The 7,064-nt window shown below is 43.6% G+C and overlaps 1 pseudogene; it reads left to right on the top strand.

The window, feature by feature from the left end:
• Window positions 1-528: 528 nt before the first annotated feature.
• LOC121146134 lies at window positions 529-1,221 on the top strand (annotated as a pseudogene).
• The last annotated feature ends 5,843 nt before the right edge of the window (window positions 1,222-7,064 follow it).

Here is a 7,064-nt window from a genome sequence, read left to right as displayed (position 1 = left end):
AAAAAAAGAAAAAGAAAAATACTGTTTTCTATCCTGAAGATTTACGGAAGATTTAAATTTCTTCTTGATCCCAAAGAAGCAGTGATTACAGAGGAGAAACTAAAGATTCTGATGGTTGCACATTATCCAAAAACAGAGTGCTTTTTATTTGAGATGAGCCTTTCTTGGGCCCTAAGCTCCTCATATTAGGGGGTACAGATTGCAAGATGCAAGGCTTTGTAGGCAAGCCCGCTTCACCTTGCCTACGCATTCACCCACATCAACTCTGATTTCAGAAACAAAAGCGGCGTCATTGCAATGTCCCACCAGCAGCCAGCATGTGATTCTGTCATTAAAGAGGACTGTGGTTGGTTTACCCACAAGACAAAAACATTCTTAAGATAGATAATAGAATACAAATTAAAATGCAATTATTGCAAAAGCTTAAAAAAGGAAGAAATGGGAGAGAGGGTCAGAAGTATGACTAAGTTGTTATAATTGAATCTAGGTGAGGAGTGTGGGCATGTGGTAATGAGAGACTTTGACGGAATGACTCCAAATGAGCCAGCAGGCCAAACCAAGCATTCGAAAAGCATACGGGCCATGCTGCTGGGGCCACCGGGGGCTGGCAAGGGTACCAGGTACCCAAATTGGCGGAAAACTTCTGTGTTTGCCATTTGGCCACTGGGGACATGCTGAGGGCCATGGTAGTTTCTGGCTCAGAGCTAGAAAAAAAGCTGATGGCAATTATGGATGCTGGGAAACTGGTGAGTGATGAGATGCTCTTGGGGCTCATTGAGAAGAACCTAGAGGTCCCTTCACGCAAGAATGGTTTTCTTCTAGATGGCTTTCCTTGGACCATGAGGCAGGCAGAAATGTTTGATGACTTCATGGAGAAGAGGAAGGAGAAGCTTGACTCTATCGTTCAGTATCCCAGACACCCTGCAGATTCGGAGAATCACAGGAAGGCTGATTCACCCCATGAGTGGCCGTTCCTACTACGAGGAATTCAACACCCCAAAACAACTCATGAAAGATGACGTCACTGGGGAACCCTTGGTCTGTCCATCAGATGATAATGAAAAAGCCTTAAAAATCCGCCTGGTACACTACTGCACTCAGAACACGGCCCTGGTGGGCTACTATAGGAAGCAGGGAATCCACTCTGCCCTTGATGCTTCCCAGACTCCCGATGTCGTGTTTGTATCCATCCTAGCAGCCTCCTCCAAAGCCACTTCATAGTAACAGAAGGCCTGGCCTGACCGCAGCACTGCTCCTCACCCAGCTGCACGACCCCTGCTCTTAGGTACGGAGCCAAGGGGAAGGGTACTCAGAGGCAGGATGGAGAGGGAATGCTGAGGACGAGCTTGTTTGGAAAAGCAGTGGTGTTCTTGCAGCGAGGCAGGTTCTTTGACTCACAGGTGGGAGCTTTTAAAAGTGTTAAGTGAAGGGGAAAATTAATCAGGAAAACGGTGAAATTGGAGGCATCAGGTACAAATAGAAGCAGTTGTATTTCAAAGGAATCGGGTTTTTTTTTTTACTTGAATTGGTGATGATATTTTTTTAAAGCCCGTCCCTAGGACCTCAGTTTTTACCTCAGTATGTTATGGTTGCCCGGCCAAGAACACAGGAACTCAGACTGTGATCTCTCTGTCCTGTGGCGTGGGACAGGAAGCATCTGATTACTGACCTTGGTTCCCCACACCATCAAATGAGAGAATCACAACCTTGTCTGAGAGCTCTAGGGGTTTTATCCACGCAGGTGGTAAGTCAGCAAATCAGGTGTACTGGACTCATGGGGCAGCTGGACGCAGGCCCTTCCTCTGACGTCCTGCTGACTTGGCCAGTCCCCCTGCCCCTCCTGGCTAAGCTCTCAGCAGCTAGCCAACACATGCCACAATGCTGTGTTCTTGCCTTTTTCATCCACAGTGTGTGAAGGGTCCCTTCTCAATCAACGAGCAAGTGTCCTGCGTTATATCATCTGGATTGTCCTTCCCATCCTCAAATCCTGTGACTGGGATCATTCAACAGCACTGTGATGGATTGTCTTCAATGAGGTGTCATTCTTAAGTGGCCCTAAAGAATGCCTTGTTTGACCCTAAAAGTCAATAAAGTATGTGACAAATTTGTAGGGAAAAAAAGTATGTAAAGGGCCACATGAAATGGCTCAGTGTTTAAATCCTTGTTTGCACGTGCTGGGATCCCCTGTGGGTTCTTGTCCTGGCTGCTCCATTTCCCATTTGGCTTTGTGCTTGTGGCCAGGGAAAGCAGTTGAGAACAAAACAGGCCCTGTGCCCTGTGCCCCCGTGCAAGACCTAGAAGTAGTTCCTGACTCCTGGCTCTGGATCAGCTCAGCTGTGGTTGTTGTGGCCACTTGGGGAGCGAACCAGTGGGCAGAATATCTTTCCATATCTCCTTCTCTCTGTATAATCTGCTTTTCCAATAAAAATGAATAAATCCTTTTTTAAGATATGCCACATGTCGTTTTAAAATTAATTTGGGCCCAACATGGTAGCCTAGCAATTAAAGTCCTTGCCTTGAACATACTGGGATCTGATATGGGTGCCAGTGGGTTCTGGTGGTCCCGCTTCCCATCCAGCTCCTGTCTGTGGCCTGGGAAAGCAGTCAAAGAGGCCGAAAGCCTTGGGTTCCTGCACCCATTGGGAGACCCAGAAGAAGCTCCTGGCTCCTGGCTTCGGATTGGCTCAGCTCCGGCCATTGTGGCTGCTTGGGAAGTGAATCATCAGACGGAAGATCTTACTCTCTGTTTCTCCTCCTTTCTATATATCTGAATTTGCAGTAAAAATAAATAAATTTTTAAAAAAATTATTTATTTATTTATTTTACTGAAAATTTCAAATTTTTGGAGAAGGAGAGACAAAGATCTGCCACCCACTGGTTCACTCCCCCAAGTACCCACAAATGGCCAAAACTGAGCTGATTCAAAACCAGGAGCCAGCAACTTCTTCCGGGTCTCCCATGTGGGTGCAGGCTCCCAAGGCTTCGGGCTGTCCTCCATTGCTTTCCCAGGCCACCAGCAGAGAGCTGGAAAGGAAATGAAGCAGCCAGGTACAAGAACCAGCACCCACATTGGGTCCAGGAGCATGCAAGGCAAGGACTTCAGCCAGTAGGCTACCACACCGGGTCTGATAAATAAATCTTTTTTAAACGAAGAATTTTGTCTATGAATACTTGTACTCTGTTATGTTTTCTTTATGTTAATTAACATTTAAAATGCAAATATTCTTAAGAGAAATAACAATATATAAAGAACATAGAAACATCAGTATGAAAGCTAAGCAAAGAAAGGAGGATGAATGGAGGAAAGTGTGACTGTATTAGAATTTTATCTGTTCCTTCTATAATAATAAAAATATTAAATGAAAACATTTTAGGAGGCATAACAGAATATATTTTATCCTGTCTTTGTCTCTAATGGAGAAAGGTTTAAGACAACTCAGGAGGTGGTCTTAGCAAGGGAAGGAGAAAAGAGAAGAGGGTGCTGGGCAACCAACAGGGTCACAACAAAGGAGCGCACACACAGGAGGTTCTCAGCTCTGCTTATTCGTGCCCTCCCTTCTGCTGAACCATACCTCGAGCAGCATTGCCTGCAAGGACAGTGAAAGCTACCTAGATAAAAGAAATCAGAATCTAGTGAGCAGGATCAACCAAAATTCCCCATCTGAGAAGGAAAACGGAGCAAGACAGAATATCCCTCAGTCAACAGAGGATGAAACAAAGCCAGGACAAGTGGCTCTGCACCTGTGAAGAAAGGTCTGCTAGCACACGTTGCCCTAGCGTCCACTGATGCTGTATATTGCCAGAATACTGAATCTGTCCTGACCTCTGATGAATCGATGGATGCGCCACGACCCCTGCCAACCCAAGGCTGTATGATTCACATGCCGCCAGACTATGGTGTTCTCCGCTCCGCTGACTTAGACTTCCCGGGCTGTTCTCCTGGGGTGGTTTCCAGAAAACCTTGCTCCTTTTTAGTGTCAGCAACGTGGTTACCCAAATCTCACAGAATTCTCATCTCCCTTCAATGTAGAGCCAGCAGCTCAGAGAGAAGGACTCCTTGCCAAGCCTCAGATCAGCCTAGCCCGACCTATGACTTCCCTACCCACGTCTTTTACCACCATCGCTGCCAATACCAAGGCTTTCATGGCTGTTTCTTATGAATATCCAGTCACTGTTTCAGACAGGCAGATGAAGGGAATGTATTATGAGATTACTTCAAAAAGTTCATGGAAAGAAGCAATTAAACACAATGCAGGGCCTGGTGTGGTGGCTAATTCTCTGCCTGCTTGCACTGGCATCCCATATGGGTACCAGCTTATGTTCCTGCTATTTCCTTTCCCATTATGCTCCCTGCTAATGACCTGGGGAAACAGCAGGGGATGCCTCAAATCCTTGGGCCCCTGCACTCATAGCCAAGGCCCAGCAGCTGCTGGCTCAGAAGGTCAGATCAGCTCAGCTCTAGCCATTGTGGCCATTTGGAAAGTTAACCAGTGGATGGAAAGCCTCTCTCTTGAGCTTGCCTTCTCTCTCTCTGTAGAATCTGCTTTTAAAATAAAAATAAATCTTTTATAAAGGTACACACAATGCAAATCGTGAAAATCTTCATACATGACTGGCAATGGGAAGGTAGCAATAACCAAAGCTGAAACAAATCCAGGCCTTGCTGGCATTATAGTTTAGTAGGGAGGTGCAGATAACTAGGAAAATGTAACAGATAGGTAAGAAGTTTTGAAGTTTATTGAGGAAAACTGAGTGGAGAGAAAGAAGGTATACTAGAGGACAGTAGTTGTAATTGCAACCAAGGTAATCAGGGGAGGAGTCCTTGAGATGATAACTTTTAACTGAAGGTGGAGGAAGTGAAAGACAGTATATAAGAGGGTGGTGTTACAGAAAGGGGAACTGCAGTTAAAGAGGCTGAAAGACCTGGCCTCGGAGGGCTTTGTGAGTGCAATGAGCAGCAATTATATCATCTCATTGTGAGGTTTCCAACTCCCAGAAATACTGAGCTGATGCCATGTCCCTCATTGCTGACAGCAACCAGTGCACTGGGTATACACATGCAAGTGTTCTGCCCTGTTTGCAGCCTCTGTCCATTTAAGATAAACAGACCTTTACCTATTTTGTGTTTCTCTCAATCTCAGTTATATAAATAAAATTTTAAAAATATCAAAAATTGTATGCTGTCCGTTGCTATGCCGATGCAAGGCTGTAAACATTTGGTTGCTTTTGACTTTTATTGACAGTCAGCTCTAGGGAAGAGGACAAAAAGGGAGAATTGATCATCAGAGACAATGGGATTTTTCTTGTTCAAAAAATTAAACTACAGTGATGGCCCACAAAAGAGGATGGTGTGGTTGTAAACTGACGTGGAATCCACTTTACCTGGCTCTGTTCCAGGGTGTTCCCAGAGTCTAGATCAGCTCTGCTTGTCCTTGCTCAAAATAAATATGTACTGATCTACACAATGTAAAATTTGATAGCTAACTAAATCTTTAAAATTATTTTAGTTAATTTCATAATTTATTGTTTCTAAATATCACTATAACTTTTGTTTTAAAGACTTATTTATTTATTTTTATTGGGAAGGCAGATTTACAAAGAAGGAGAGACAGAGAAAAAGATCGCTACCCACTGGCTCACTACCCAAGTGGCCGCAAAGAGTCAGAACTAAGCTGATTCAAACCAGAAGACAGCGGCTTTTTCCGGGTCTCGTGTGTGGGCTCAGGGTCCCAAGGGCCTGGGCCACCTTCTACTGCTTTCCCTGGCCACAAGCAGAGAGTTGGAAGGGAAGTGGAGCAGCTGGGACACAAACCAGTGCCCATTTGGGATCCCGACACTTGAAGAGGTAGGATTGCGCCTGGCCCAAATTGTAACATTTTTAAAGAGCAAAATATTTTTAAGAATAACTTATATTCACAAAGATTGAATAATTGTGATTCAATCATGAATCACTCAGCTAACAATATTCAAGATGCCCCTGATTCTAGCCCTACCTTACTTTTCATAGTCTCAATGAAGTTTTGTAAATTTTTTCTCTATTAAAGGCTGCTATGTAAAACAACCGCTCAATGCCACATCTAGTGTAAGCAAAACCTAATTCTTTGCATTTATTACCACATAAAAAAATCTTCACAACATGTTATTATGGTTCTATTTCATAAATGGAAAAATTGATGCTCCAGAGTTTAAAAAAATTTTCCCAGGGCTTCTAAGCTTTGCATTGTCCAAATACAAATGGCACTTGTTTCCACCTGTGCTGCAGAGGAGACTATACAGGATATTTGTTAAGCTTTCTGTTCTGAAGCCTGATATATCATCCATTAGACATTTCTTGTGTTTTTTTTTTTTTTTAAGATCTAGCATTTCTCTGATGGATTTCTTTGACTGAAGAGGGATACCCTCTTTTCAGGGAGCTGAGTCTAGACCAGGAAAGTGGTAGAAAACCTTGACTTGTTCAAATTTTATTGGCCTGGAGACCTTACAAAAATAAATACAGACAGATGATTTCACCTTTTCCATAACTGAGTCCAGTTTCAACCAAGTCATTTGGAATTTGTGCCTAGAAAAAAAAAATCATGGAAGTCAACTAAACGAACTGAGCTACTTCCCAGTTGTCTCCTCCCTGACTCAGGACAAGAAATCCAGTAAGGTCTCTATGGCAATGAAATAAACACCGTGTGCAGTATGGGTCTCGGTCAGTCTTCTTCTCAAGCATAGTAGATCGAAGACAAACGACCACCGAATTTCAGAAACGCCCTCCAGTGAGGGCATTCATCAGTCTAAAGATGCCTGGCTCACTTTCCTTGTGGTCTAGTCACTCAGGATCATGCAGAGGGCCAGGTATACCCAGATGGTCGTATCTACAGGTTGTAAATCCATATGCAGCAGAGTGAAAAATATGTGAGAAATTTTCTCATCACTATTTTCTAATGATAATAACAACTACATAAATGACATATATATACTGCTAGGTATTTTAAGCAATCTAGTTATTATTTTAGGTTATACAAGAGAGCCTGTATAGGCAGACACAGGTGGTATGCCATTTTATATTAAGAGATTGA

The sequence above is a fragment of the Ochotona curzoniae genome, unplaced genomic scaffold (genome assembly GCF_017591425.1).
Source record: "Ochotona curzoniae isolate NIBS_2020 unplaced genomic scaffold, NIBS_Ocur_1.0 scaffold_3890, whole genome shotgun sequence".
NCBI lineage: Eukaryota > Metazoa > Chordata > Mammalia > Lagomorpha > Ochotonidae > Ochotona > Ochotona curzoniae.
Note: the sequence above shows the minus strand (reverse complement) of the source record. Positions and strands in the feature narration are given on the sequence as shown.